This window comes from Protopterus annectens, chromosome 6.part0 (assembly GCF_019279795.1).
Source record: "Protopterus annectens isolate FY-2018-M chromosome 6.part0, PAN1.0, whole genome shotgun sequence".
NCBI lineage: Eukaryota > Metazoa > Chordata > Ceratodontiformes > Protopteridae > Protopterus > Protopterus annectens.
In genome coordinates, this window is record NC_056737.1 from 637,101,355 (window position 1) to 637,116,550 (window position 15,196).

General features: G+C 39.2%; 1 protein-coding gene across 2 annotated transcripts in view; it reads left to right on the forward strand.

Moving 5' to 3' along the window:
- Positions 1–477: 477 nt before the first annotated feature.
- The window catches only part of GNG2 (G protein subunit gamma 2), a 675,587-nt gene continuing 660,868 nt past the window's right edge, over positions 478–15,196 (forward strand). The window contains exon 1 of one of the 2 annotated variants that reach the window (XM_044074327.1): positions 478–846. The gene's annotated coding sequence lies outside the window, so the exon portion shown is untranslated. The remainder of the gene's footprint in view (positions 847–15,196) is intronic. The other variant, XM_044074324.1, reaches the window with a different exon arrangement.

Consider the following 15,196-nt stretch of genomic DNA (forward strand, 5'->3'; position numbering starts at 1 on the left):
TGATGTCCCTGGGTATCTCATCCTGCCAGGAATTCTCTGTGAGCCAAAAATAATTACCCGTATGGTAGCACCTCTCTGAATTAAAATACCATCCGTCTGAGGAGGGGGTCAGTAATGGCTGTCTGAGTTTACAAGCCTGTTATATATGTTCTGAGAGTTGCATCTCAGCATCTGTGGGCATCGCTAAGTGTATCTGTTAAGGTTCACATTTTGTGTCAGTTGGAGTTCTGTGATGCTGTATGCTATCCCCTGGTACCTCCCAGCACCACTGATAGGGGAACCCCCACCCCCACCCACCAGCTTAACAGCTGTGAGTCTCTTACAGTGTGCTCTGCATTGTGCTATGTGTGAGTGTGTGTGTGTGTTGGGGGGAGGGTTGAAGGAAGTCATCCTTAGAATATTTAATCTTTGGTTTAATATGCCAGCCTAGAAATGGATTAAACCCACTGATTGCTTTTGCACGCAGAAAGCTCAGGGTAGCAAAACAGTGACACTGAGGTCAGTATAATATACTGATACACACATACACACACAGAAATACAAATGACTTATCTGCTCAAGAAGGGAAGAGAGGGGGGGGCAGTGTTAAGGCAGAGAAGACAAGAAATTAAGCACTAAAGAAATGCAGGAGGGAAAAAGTGAATTGTAGAAGGGGGAAGTCAGAAGAGCTAGAAACAGGAGGAAGTTGGAGATCTGCTGCTTCCTGTACACACAGAATGATGATTGTAGACAAAGCTGGGTGGGGACTCGTCTCTCTGGGTTGCTTCACATAAGGCAGCTGAGTCGGGGCTCTCCAGTATATTTTAATATTCTGGAAAAGAAGAAGAATACTGAAAGCTTCAAAAGGTAAAAAAAAATGAATAGTATTCTCTGTGCATTTATTCTGAAACAATAGGAAAATATGTATGATTAAAGGCAGTACACCCAGTCAGCAGAAGAAATGCAGGCAGTGATGCTATGCAAACGCTAATCAGACACATAAGCAATAGTGTATATGTCTGAAACATCTGGCATGTTAACGGTGAGATACGCCAGTGAAAATGTTAACAGTTTAAGGGTCTTTTAAACAATTATAGCTTTACTGGCCATAAGAGTCAGTAGTCAAACAGTATTTAATTTTAAGTGTACAAAGCATTGGAGTGATATTGCTTTTCTTCTGTACTATTCCTTATTTAGCAATGGTAAGGAATCTGTAAATGGCTGTATTTATAAGCTAGTCTGATTTAACCCTTTGAGCATTTTATGCACTGTGCTTACTTTAAATATGGCATTAGTACTTCGCTGAAAAGACATGGCAGAATATTGTTTCATTTCAGTGTAGTTATAATTATTTTGCCTCAAGGAGCGGCTGTTTATTTAAGAAAGCAGAACTTTTTTATGTAAATTCAGTTAATTACAAACAAGATACTATTTATATACAGGCATTCATTAGAAGAGGTAGCTGCTTTTAACGAACCAACAGAACCTATAGGCTGTGATGACTTTACGTTTGCTGTCTTTTTCTTTGTACTGAGCTTAAAAAAATGCTTGTCTTCAGATAAGTTTATCAGGGTGGAAATCTTGAATTACTTTAGCTGAATAATATGAAAATACTTCAACAAGAACAGCAGTTTTGTTTGTGAGGCAGATTTTAAGTTATAAGATAAGCATACTGAAGATATTTGCATTTGTAATTCCTGCTTCAGTTATTCTTTCTTTTGTGACAGGCAGAGCTGTGTATTACATGCTGTTTTTACTTCTTCTTCTTCTTCTGTTTCTAACAAGTTCCATTTATAAGTTTCATTATTTACGGCATTTTTGTGTGCATGATTATAGTTTATGGTTTTCTGGATGTTCCTCTTTATGCCTTATTTTAAAATACCGTTGTTCACAATGAAATTAAATTATCACATGGTGTATTTCTCATGCCATTGTCCTTTTTTGTTTCTTAATTCTGAAATGTAGCTATATGACGTTTCCCCTGAAGCACTTTTTTTTGGTAACTTCTAAAGCAACCAGAGGGCTTCTATACATTATTTACCTGATATGAGGTATATAACTAAATGTATTCACCCAGTTATGACATAATAAAGTAATGGGAAATGTAAAAATACAAATGATATGACTGCTCAATACACTACTTGAATTTGCAATCCCTGGCTTTATTTCAGTGCGAAAGAAAATATAAGTCAAACTTTCGCCTGAAGACTCAACACAGAGGCCTCTTTTTCTAAGTTCTTTCCAAAATTAAACTGTTCTGTCTGTTTGGGTAAGTACTGTTTAGGACTAACACTGTTTCTAAACAGAAGGCATGGAAGTGAGACTCTTCCTCCAAAATAGAGCATGTGACTATTAAAAAATGGCATGACTACAGCCTTTCTTTTGTCAAAGAGTCTATTATTGTTTATTACTGCATTGTTTTCCTTCTCACATATTTATAGTAATGTTAGGAAATGATAAATATTGCTATTATATGTGTTGTTCTGATGGTGGGAGGGGACCACCATCTCCGGTTAAGAATCTTACTGAAAAAGGCATTATTCTATTATATTCTGTTATAACCTGTGGGGATGAGGCATACTGTGGTTGTCAACAGTTTCAGTAACCAGTCTTCACCTTCACTGCTCACTCTGCCTTTTGAGCTGATAGCAATTATCTTTTTTGTGGAGGGACACCTAACTCCTACTGATTTCATGCTGCTCTCCCTTTGTCTCACCCCCCCCCCCAATTCGCTTACCTAAGGTAAGTAGATGTACCCACTGTTGTCACATTGTAGAATGTCTGGGATTTGTTTAGTTATGCCTTTTCTCCCATGGTTTGGGCAGGATGTGTTTGCTTGCAGTGATGTGATACAGTGTTGAGTTCAACATGTGTACCTGTCTCTCCATAGTGTTTCCTACACTGTGTAGTATACAAACTAGATGAGGCTCTACCTTTTGATTTCAACTCACCAGCATTAAATTTTCCAATCACTCCTTTCCATAGGAAATAATTACCAGTGCAGTTTCTAAATGTGCACCAGCAATGATTAATTTATTTTAAGACTTTTTCCTTTTCTGCATGGGTACAACTATGAAACAGGTATATGTAAATGTACAGAAGGCTAGCCACTGAAAAAGAAACAAAGAAACTTACATTTAATTTTTTCATTGGGTTGAATTCCCCACAAGGTGCACTTGCTGCCCAAGTCTAACTGCCTGTCTATATTGAAATTACATCTCAAAACAAAAAGAAAATCAATACCCTCCATCTCTTTTCTCTACTGAGTTTCTCTGCTAAGACAAAAAAATAAATAAATACATCTGCCCTAACCATTTCCTTCCCACCCCCCGTAGAAGAAGAGTTGGGCATTGACTGCTTGATCTACAACCGTTACAAGTGCTGTCTTTCTTTGTCAATTGGGTGGACTATACATTTTTTTTTTTTTTGCTATTTTCATTGGGATATATGCTTCAACAAAAGTTATGTTTTAATCCCAGTTTTTCATTGCATTTATATATAGGTTCATAGGTTCATACTAGGCTATCTGCCCTAGGGCATTTATAAGCCTAGCCAGAGTGTGTTTGGCTTTCGCCACCCATTTTAAATTAATTTTGCTATGCCCTTTTTCGAGGTTAGTATACTGTGCCTCTGTCTAACAGTGACACACAAGTGATACCCGGGGTAAACCTACAATCTCCCATCCACTCATCAAGATTCCTCTTGAAGATAGTCAATCAGGGACTCTGACTAACCTGGACTGGGATTTTATTACAGAGTGAAGGGAGCCTCTGGGTTATGAATCTGTCCCTCCAGCATGTCCTATTTATTTCAGTGCTGAGGTTCAAGTCTCTCGAGCGCGTAGCTCGATGGGATTTGGATTTTCTGAGGTGCAGCATGTCCATTAATTCCGGGATGGACATGGCTTTATACGTCAGGCACAGATGGCCTCTGAGCAGGCGGCATGCCACTGAGTAGAGCTGGAGTTTCTTTAACCGGGCAGCATATAGCATCTGTTTGAGCCCTTTGATCCTCTTAGTGAGGTACTCTTGGGGTCTTTCCAGTTGCTGCAGGTGTCTGGTAAGGTACATCCCAAAAGGGGCATTGTACTCAATTATGGGCCTAATGAGGGATGAGTAAAGAGGCACGAAGACCTCCCCTGATCTAGATGTGACTCCCTTCATGATTAGGTGGGCTATATAAAATGTTTTTCTAACCACTTTGGCCATGTGGTTGTCAAATGAAAGATTGCTATCAACTTGGGTCCCCAGGTCCCTAATTACTTCTTCTGTACTTAATGGATTACCACCTATGTGGTAATTTGTGGGCACTTTGTTTTTGCCAAAGGGGATGACTGTACACTTTTTGGTGATCATCATTATTGTTATATTATTGGATATAGTGAAAATGAACATTATGACTGGAGGCAAGAATAAGCATATTATGGCTTTAGTACCTGTTTTAAATTGATAGTGCTACAGCAGTTAGCACTGCCGAATCACAACTCTTTATTCTCCATTTTTTTTCTCAGCTGGGTTGTGTGTGGAATCTGCATGTTATTCATGTTTCTGCATTGTTTTTTTTGTTTTGGGTGCTTCAATTTCCCACACATCCCAATGGCATGCTGTACATCAAATGGCAATCATTCAAATTGTCCAAACGTTTGTGTGTGTGTGTGTGTGTGTGTGTGTGTGTGTGTGTGTGTGTGTGTGTGTGTGTGTGTGTGTGTGTGTGTGTCCCAATGGCATGCTGTACATCAAATGGCAATCATTCAAATTGTCCAAACGTTTGTGTGTGTGTGTGTGTGTGTGTGTGTGTGTGTGTGTGTGTGTGTGTGTGTGTGTGTGTGTGTGTGTATGTGTGTGTATGTGTGTGTGTGTGTGCGCACATGAGTACACAGGTGTGTGTGTGTGTATATATGTATCCTACCATGATAGACTGGCATCTTTTCCAGAATTAGGTTCTTTGTTTTTTTTTAACCATTGAGTATCAGGATGGTCCCCCCCCCCAGTAGATATGAAAAAAATGAAAGACTCATTGGACCATGAGAGAGACTATTTGTACTTTCCAGTGTCCATGCCTATATGGGCAAAGCAGGGCTTTTTTTCCAGGATGAATTTGTCATCAAGGCTGGATTTAAAGGATGCAAGTGTGTTGCTATGTCTGTCATGGAGGGGTAAATGTTTGGTAATAAATCTTTCTCTCCAGGAAGTTTTGTTTATATGCTGATGGAAATTTAAGTTCTTAGTTCTGGCATTTTTGAAGCTGTTAGTCTTCTGGAGATTCAGTTCACTCACTGAATTATATAACATTATGTCGACGGTTGGTTGCCGTCTAGTGGACTATATTTACGGAGTTTTCTGGAGATGCATGAGATCAAGGAGGTCCCCATTTGCACAGAGAGCCAGGTATATACTGCCATGTACGAGACTGGAAAAAATGAGTACAGAGAAAGGGCTTCAAGTCTCTCCTGGTAATCCAGGCACATTAGGCTAGTAAACGTCTTTGTTAGAAACCTCGGGGCCTTGCAAGTTGCCTGATGTGTTTGGACTGATACACTCCAAAAGTGGGCATTGTACTATATAACTGGCCAAATCAGAGCTAATACAGAAGGATGATAACTTCTTTTGAGCTGAATATTATGCCAGTTGATGTTAGTTGTGCTACATAGAAAGATTTTCTGACTACTGATTCTATCTGATGGCCATAGAGGAAGGCATTATTGAGCCAGGCATCAAGATCCTTGACTACCTTGTCAGTCTGCAGTGCGGTATTGGCTATACTGTACATCAGTGGAGATTTTTATTTTCCAAATATAACAATACTGTACTAATTTGCATTTAAGTTTAAACAATTTTTCATATACCAGTCAGCTCTTTCTGCTATGAGTTGGTATCTGAGGGGTTATTTGTCAATAACACCCAGCTTGCAGTTACTAGCAAACTTAGATAATCTGAAGAGTAGGGATTAGGCTGATGGGTCTGCGATCGAAACACCCTTGTGGAAACACCCTTGTGGAGTGGCATCATAACAGCTGTTCATCACTCCCGTGGAACAACACTAGCTGTTAGCCTCAGATTGAAGAGGTTGACGAGTTGGTCCACTAATGCTTACTTAGCGCTATTGGTTAGATAAGCATGAGGTTGTTGCGCTACAGTGATGAGGTATTCCTTTTGAAAAGAACCTTTATCACATGTTCTTCCATGAGCGTTGATGGCTTGATTCCATCTGGGATAAGTGCGTTTGGAAAAGATGACTCTGGGATAAAGTTGGCACTGAATTCATTAGCCAGTATGTTGTGATATCCACTGGACATAAATAAATACTAACATTATGAATGAGCTTGGAGCAGTGTCAGTTATGATTTCTTATTTTTCTAACATAATTAAAGAAGGATTTGTAGTTGTCTTTGGCTTATGTAGCTAGTCTGAGTTCATAGGGTGCTTTTGTTTCTCTTCTCTTCCTTTATGTAGTTTATTTTTGTTTTGCTGTTTGATATACTCCTTAATTTGGGGCCCATTTGTTCTGCTTTATAGGATTATGAGTTTCTTCCTTTTATAACAGGTTATTAATACCTGAGGACCAACAGACTAATTTGCTTTTAGACCTCACCATTTTCTTGAGTCTTGTTGTGACTGCCAATTTGATACATCTGGCCAGGTGCGAATAGAACTTTTCTGTATAAAGTTTTAAAGTTTTACAGTGTCAGCATTATGGATAATACTGTTATACTCAAATTTATGGATTCCATCACAGAACTGCAGGAGATTTGAAGTCCTTGAATTCTGTGATATTGGTTTCTGATGGTTTGGAGTTTTCGATGGAGATAGTTACTAATGTGTGGCATGATCTGTGCAGTGAGGGAGATACCTTGGGGATTGTATATACATATACTAAGTTTGTTAAGACCAGGTCAAATATATTCTGTTCTCTAGTATGTTCTTTACCAATCTGAGCCAATAAATTATTGTTTATAAAATCTAATAATTTTTGTGCATATCCTCTGTTGGTGGTATGGTTCCCCAGTTTATCATTTGGTAGTTAAAATCACCTATGATAACAGCTTTCCTACCTATAGGGTATCTATCCAGCATATTTAGGAATGTTGTCTGATTTTCAGGACACATGGAGGGGATTCTGTAGCATACTGTGGACTGATTGCTGATCTTATTTAGGGTGATTTGAATCTATATAAGCTCTGCTTGCAGGTCTTTAGGAATCTGTAGTGTCTAACAAATATGGATATGCAACAATGGCTTCCATCAGGTCTAAATGAGTGGAAAACACAAAATCCAGGTTTTCAGAGAGTAGTCTCTGGGCACTTAAACCTGGTTTATATAACAATACATACATTGATATGGTCCTAATGCAGGATGGTTTCAAGATCCAGCAGTTTATTGTTTTGACTTCTAGCAATAAAAGAGTCATCTTGATATTGGCTGATAGTTGATTTGTTTTGGAAGTTATGTTGAAACATTCAGCAATGGAATCTTGTGTAAAAAGAGACAACGAGGGCTGTAAAAGCTTTCTCCAGTATGTGGAAGTCTTGGAATGAAAGGTGCGGACTGTCCCTGGCAAAGCAATAACTGTTGTCATTCATCTCATCCAATGCTGACACATACTGGATTCTTCTAGAATTGTTAAGGCCAATCATTTTTTTTTTTATATCTTGGCATCATTTTTGGTGATGGAAGAATTGCAATCAATTCTAGGGCTCTTCCTGTATTTGTGACATACATAGAGAGCTCTCTTATGTATCTCTTTATTTTCTCAGGGTTCTGTGCACCAGGTTGTTTACCACAACATGCTGTAACCATATTTGTCTGTTTTAAGGGTAGTATCAGCAATCTTGGTTCCAGAGAGACAACTCACTGTCACCCTGTTTTTGTATGTGTCTCTTGAGTGTAGAATCTGTGTGCCTAAGTATGGCGTCACCAGGCACACACAGACACACACACACACACACACACACATATATATACATATATATATATATATATATATATATATATATATATATATATATATATATATATTTATCTTTGTGTTTCAAGATTGCTTAGGTGTAGTTGTTTTGGTGCCTCACAGATGTTTTGTCACTATTTAGTGTTGCTGTGCTTAATTTATGCTGGGACACATACGTACTAGTCTGTTGAGTCTTAGGTAAGTTTTTTTTTTTTTTTAGTTTTTCTGTGTATGATAATTTAATATCTGTAGAATGTAGTGCATGTGAGTGATACTCACAGGATGGGTTTGATAGTGGGAGTAGTTACCCTTTTACTGTCTGAGAAGGCATGTGCCATGTTAACAATATGAGTTCTGTTTTTCAGCCAGAGTGCTAGACACCTTAACATGTAAGAGTCAACATTTAGGGATCTTAGCTTATTTAAACTACTAGAATGGGGAATGGTACCAAATGCCCTGGCCAGAGCTAGATAGGCTGCATCAACATAATGACCACTGCCTACTGCTGTGTGACGTCAAAGAAGTTTACCAAATTCAATACACATAATCTAACTTTGAGAAAACCAAACTGCTGGGGACAAGTAGGATGAGGCTGTTAATACCATTCTTTGTGAAATCAGATGTGATGTGTTCTGTAACCTTGCAGATTAGGCTAACCATGTTAATGGGCCTACAGTTCCTCTGGTCTGTGGAAGGGAAACCCTTGTGGAGAAGCATCAAATAGCAGTTCACAGTACTTCCAGAACTTACACTGTGGTTATTTGTAGGTTAAAAAAGGTTAAAAAAGTTTAGGAGGGGTACCAACAGGGCATGTTTGGTGCCATTTAAGTAAATTACCTGGACCCATAGTAGTATTTTTGGCTTTAGACAGCACAGCTAGGATGTGTTCCTTTATGATCTTCGAGGGTGTGACAGGTCATGTATTTGTGGAGTTTCAGTGACTGAATCTGTCTGCTAGTATACTGGCTGTGTCTATCAGATCAGAGTGGGCGGTGCCAGTCTAAATTAGTTCACCACACTGTAATGGGTTATTTATTTCTTGATGCAACTAAAAAAGATTTGTAGCTGTCATAGGATCATAGGGCATTACTAGGCTATTGACCCAGAAGCCATTTTAAGCCTAGCCGTTTCAACCCAATGTAATACCGTAGAGGTACTAGTCGATACCCAAGATTGCTTTTAGTGATGACTGCCATGTCCTTTACTTCTGATACGTTTTTTAGTTTGTGATAGTTTTAGTCTTCTTCTCTGTTATTCTTTTTAACAACATTTTTGTTATGGGATAATTTGGATTTGTTACAGGACTTCAGAATTTTTTCCTCTTGCTATAAAGATATTTATACTGATCGGCCACCATAGCAGCCTGTTCTTAAATTTCTTATTACATTTTGTCAAAACCAAATCTAGGTCATATAGCACCTTGTGCAGTGCCCCCTCCCCCTCATAAAAGCTCCTCTGCTGTCTGAAACTGTAAGCAAGCTGCTTGCTACAAATATATCAGTTAATCAAGTTAATCACCACATGCTGAGCATTTCAGTGCTTCAGCCCTGGCTGCTGCAAATGTGGTATTAGCTGTAATTTAGGAAGCAGCAATGTCTTCCCTGATTCAAAATGTACTACCAATACTTCACTCCCACATCATTAGCATCAGTTGATCATTTCCCCAATGGCTTGCACCCAGGTCAGACACTGTCTTTTGCACTGCCCTAGTTATGGTTCTGTATTTAGTTCTAGTAAGGACAGCTGAAAATAAACATGTAGGCAGGACTAGAACTCTGTTGCGTAAGTAGCAGATGAGGCTTTATTGGGATTGGTAATATTACAAGCAAATTTATTTATATATCATTTACTCCCATCTGTTGAAAATTAGCCTCCTTCCAATCAGCCCATTTGTCACCCATCACTGGGGTGAGGGTTGACTGGGTGAGGATGTCATTTAGACAGCCATTATGGTTGGTTTTAGGGTTTTCTTCTTTTAGTCCTACTATCCCCACAATTGCTTGGTTTGTGGAGTTGGAGGGAGATGTGTAATGGGCTGTCTGCGCTGATCATCAATGACTTCAGAAAGGAAGGGAAGCGGCCAGCAAGCAGCTCAGTATGGGAAGTGGTATCCCCAGTCTCCACAGGAAATACTACACTTCTTCTCCATATGTATCCTGAGCTCTTGCTACCCTCCATACCCTGTGGGAGAGGCAAGCAGGCCATGTATTTTTATTCATCTCACTTCCCGCCTGTCTCCATCACTGCTGGGGCTGCTAATCAAACCCCAGTCAACATAAAAGATATTACAAGAAAATTTTGACATTTCATAATTGAACTTGAGTACATTTTAAATCCTTAAATTCAGATGGAATGATTCCAGGGATGTTTGAGACATTAAGGTGAAAAAGTGGTCAGATTTAACTAGTGCTAGGGATAGTAAAAGCTTGGTAAAGTGGGGGCTATGCTAGTTAGGACCAAGTCTAGAATTTTCTGCTCTCTCACTGTTTGGTTACTGTTTCTTCTACTGAATTTCTATTTATTAGACATAGGAATCTCTGGACCTACCCAACATTAGAGGTACACCAGTTTATTGAATGATAGTTGAAATCACCCACCATAAAGAACTTTTTCTTGGTTATTATATTAAGGAATTTTTTGTGATCTTCTGGGGATATGAATGATGTATAACAGGCTGTAAACTGATGATGTGTTTTGCTCAGAATAAGTTGAAGCTTGAGGAGTTCAATTTGTCAGTCTCTGGAAATCTGCCTAGAGGTGATGCAATCTCTGGAAATATGGAAATGCCATCAGTATCCATCAGGCCTGAATGCATGGTACATGCAAAATGCAGGCACAGTTGGAAGCTTCAGTTACAACACATATATAGATATGTTCAACTTGCAGATCCTTAAGATCTGGTAATTTGTTATTAAGGCTTCTGGCATTGGAAAGAGCTACCTTAATACCCAGATGTAGTCAGCTTTGGAGTTATAATTAGCTGCATTTTTTTTCTGTTAGAAAAGTATATTCAGCTGCAGAAGTCTGCCTAAAAAGGCACTATGGAGACAGCAAAGGTTTTAGCTAGATGTAGACCAAGAAGTGCGGGCCATCCTTTGCAAAACAAGTTTGACTATCAACTGTCTCACCTCAAGCTAATACATAGCGGACACCACCCAAAATGATATTAGCTACTTGGCAAGCTGTTGAGGAATAATTTTCTTTCATTTGTATTTAGGGATAATTGTTGGTGAATGTAGGATTGTACTCGGGATCTGGGTCTTGCCTGCATTTGACACATGCATACTAAGATGTAATGTGCCTTTCTACATCAGCAACTGGTTTGATTGCCTCAAATCATTCACACTGACATGGACTACCATAAGGTCATAATCACATCTGCCTGATGTGAGGAACTTTATAACCCTTCTAATATTATAGATCTTAGCAATAGAATGACATCTGCTTATAAACCTGTCCTTGTCCTGCCAAATAAGTATGAAGTCAATGTTTCTGACAATAGAATCACTTATTACTAGGGCATTTCTATTTGTAGTAATGGAATTTGTGGTAGTAGGTGATGCCTTTACTACAGCCTGATGACTCCTTACTATGTGTGAGGGGGGTGTAGTAGTCTTTGTGGATTTCTGCTGAGGATTATGAATGAAAGAATGAAATGCTATATGATCTCTTATTCAAAAGAAATACAGTTTAATGAGATGGGAGCATATCTCTCAACCTCATAGTGCAAGAAATCTGGATAAAGCCTAATATAGTGGGGGGGGGGTGGCGGCAAAGGCCCAAAACTTGGGACAGATTTTCAATATTACTCTTATAAACTTAGGTTGTTAGAAAAACAGGATTTGTGTTGACATATATTTCCCATAGGATATGAAGTCTGAATCGCAAATGTATGTCTTTATTTAGTGACTTCAATCCTCAAATCACCCCAGTGATTTGCCAGAAAACTACAAATGTTAAGAGAAATAGACCAAAAATAACAGGCAAAAATGTGGACATTCTGCAGAAATCTGGACAGTTGAGAGTTATGGATGGGAGAAAACACTGAAGGGATCCATAGGAAAACATGACCCTTGCCATTAAGTGTTTCATTTTTGATGACTGGATACTGCCCAGTCGTTATAGCTGCCCGTTTTCAGGGTCAGTCTGGGAGGTTTGGTTAAGTAGCTTGTTCAAAGCTTTACATTGTGTCAAGTATAATTTGTACATCTCATTCCAGATCTTAAGGATATAATTTGTTTCCTCAGCCAGAAGAGTACACTGCTAATCAGTCGGTATAGAAGTAAAAGAAACAGAAAAAAGTTATAGATTTGAAATAATGTGATTTTTTTTTCAATTAGACGACTATAGGTACAAAAGTTAAGAACAAAACATAGTAATTGCTAAAGCTGTTTTACAGACTGTATATGCTGTACAGCTAGAGAAATTATAGCTTTAATTTAAAGAAAATGTCTTTTAACTGTGTAATTTAATTTTGTTACTTAGAGAGAAGTCAATGGTTGCTTTTATTAGTACCTACAGATTGCCATTTGAGTACTAGTAATATACTTTTTTGACTTCTGAATCTATTTGTGCCACTGCCTAGTGCCTACAAACTGTTAGTCGAGTTTCCGTAATATGTTTGCTTTGAGTTCTTTACGTGTTTTACTTCACATAGCCATGAAAGCCAGACATTCAGTTTTAACAGCAGTGTACTTTGTCTATTATGTATTCTTTCAAAGAATGGTGGGCAAGCTGTCTTAAAACTACTCCTGTTGTATGTTGTTAGATGGTTTTCAGTAATACTCCTCATTCTAATTTATTAAAAGACTTTAAGTCCTAAGTGTACTACTAGATTTCACAAAATACTGCAGCCATGGTTCTTATAGGTATTATGAGTTCATTTTAGAAGTGATGCATGAACTATTGTTATGTGTACATTGTTCTGTGATGAAAGACTTTGTTAAGAAGTAACTCAGGGGACCTTATTTGTCATCCTGATTGAGGACAAAGATTGCAGTAATTATATTTTTTTCAGACTTGTGGGACACACTACTTTGTGCTCTCTGCAGGCAGACACTACATTTGAGGTTGCCAGCTTTGATAAGTCTGACTGTCCCCTCAACCCACTTACCTTCCATGCACAATTTATGTATAATAAAGGTATAACCCATCTAAAACTCCTTTTGGTACAGAGTAATGCATGCTGTCCTAGTATCTTTCCTTTAATTTTGTACAAAATGACAACAATAAATGCTAATTTGCAGAGTAAACAATACTTAGAAAAGTACAACACATACAAATTTGCAGCAGTTTATCACAAAGTACAGCATATGACAAATCAATTGTATAATCAGGTATCAGTTCAGTACCATGAAAGCAAGATAGACAAACTGTAGTTAATAGAAATGTACAAAATATAAAATAAATTTAAGGTCTTAATAGCCCCCAAGCCTTTCTGTGTCAGAAGGAAGCCTTCTAGCTTATCAGTAGGAGTGGTAAGCATCAGGTAGCCTACCAACCACGAGAGGAGAGGTTTCTGGCCCAGAAATTCTAGTTTATTGGTCGTTGGGCAGTTTTTTCCATCTCTTTCAACTTCTGGCTTTAAAAGCCGCATTTGCGCCTGTTTCCCACCTTTCCTGTAACTAGTCTAGTCCAGATACAGATTTGCTGTATCCAGGACTGTTTGTAAGCTTCTGAGCCCCCCAAGCCTTTCTGTGTTTGAGGGAAGCCTTCTAGCCTGTCAGTGGGAGTGGTAAGCACTAGGTAGCCTATCTACCACAAGAGGGTATGGTTTTTGGCCCAGAAATTGTAGTTTATTGCTCGTTTGGGCAGTTTTTCCATCACTTTCAACTTCCTGGTCCAAAAACCTGCATTTGCGCTTATCCTGCCTTTCCTTTAACTTGTCTAGTCCAGATACAGATTTGCTGTATCCAGGACTGTATGTAAGTTTCTGAGCCCACCAGGCCTGTCTGTGTTGGAGGGAAGCCTTCTAACTTATCAGTGGGAGTTGTAAGCACTAGGTAGACTATCTACCACAAGAGTAGTAGTTACTGGTCCAGAAAGTGAATTTTATTGGCCGTTTGGGCAGTTTGTTCCATCTCTTTCAACTTCTGGTTCAACAGCCCACATTTGTGGTTGTTTCCCACCTTTTCTATAACTAGTCGAGTCCAGATACAGATTTGCTGTATTCAGGACTGTATGTAAGCTTCTGAGCCCCCCAAGCCTGTTTGTGTTGGAGGGAAGCCTTCTAGCTTATCAGTTGCAGTGGAAAGCACTAGGTAGCCTATCTACCACAGGAAGAGTGGTTACTGGCCCAGAAAGTAAAGTTTATTGGCCGTTTGGGCAGCTTTTTCCATCTCGTTCAACTTCTGGTTTAAAAACCCGCATTTGCACTTGTTTCCCACCTTTCCTGTAACCAGTCTAGTCCAGATACAGATTTGCTGTATCCAAGACTGTATGTTGCTTCTGAGCAGTGCCAAAGTCTGCTCTTCAATTTTTCCCTTAGACCTGCTAGTTCTCTCCTCTCCTGCACTTTTACTAGCTTATCAGTCTAGCACTTTACTAGACTTCTTGTAGCAATTATTGTAGCACATAAAAGTGCTACCAGCACTAAATGTTCTACAAGGAAACAGCTCTAGTATTTATTATTAATACCCACCCATCCAGGCATGTCTAAAGGTCAGTTCCCTGTGCTTTCTCCTATTAACCTGGTGAACTTGGGCATCCTGAGGCAATGTAGCAACTGCCTCATGTACACCGACAACCCTCTCCTCTTACATCCCAACACTCAGACTTGTGAGAGATGCACTTATATATCCAAATTGGAAGCCATGCACTCTCCAGCTAAGACCGGAATAGCTGATCAAGAGGAGAAGGTCAACACTTGCACCACACCACATGGAACAAATAGCACTCCAGAACACACACCAGCACTGCCTTCACATAAAAACACAAATCACACACCCACCCTTGCGGAGGCTCTCAATAAAAATCTATCCAAACTGCAGGCACCTCCAAGGCAGAAATGCACTCGACCACCACAACACTACACTAATCACAAGACACATTAGAGTGCCACTCAACCAAAGCCCATAAGGCAGAACAGCATGCCCAACGCACTAGTCATAGGTGACTTGATAGTGAGGCATACTGATGTCCCACTCACTAGGTTGAATAAGGAGAGAGTAACATTCAGCTGCCTGTCAGGTGCCAGGATCCGCCACATAAAGCACGCACTCAGGTCCCTCAACAACAAGTACAAATATGACTCTGTCATTGTACATGTGGGTGT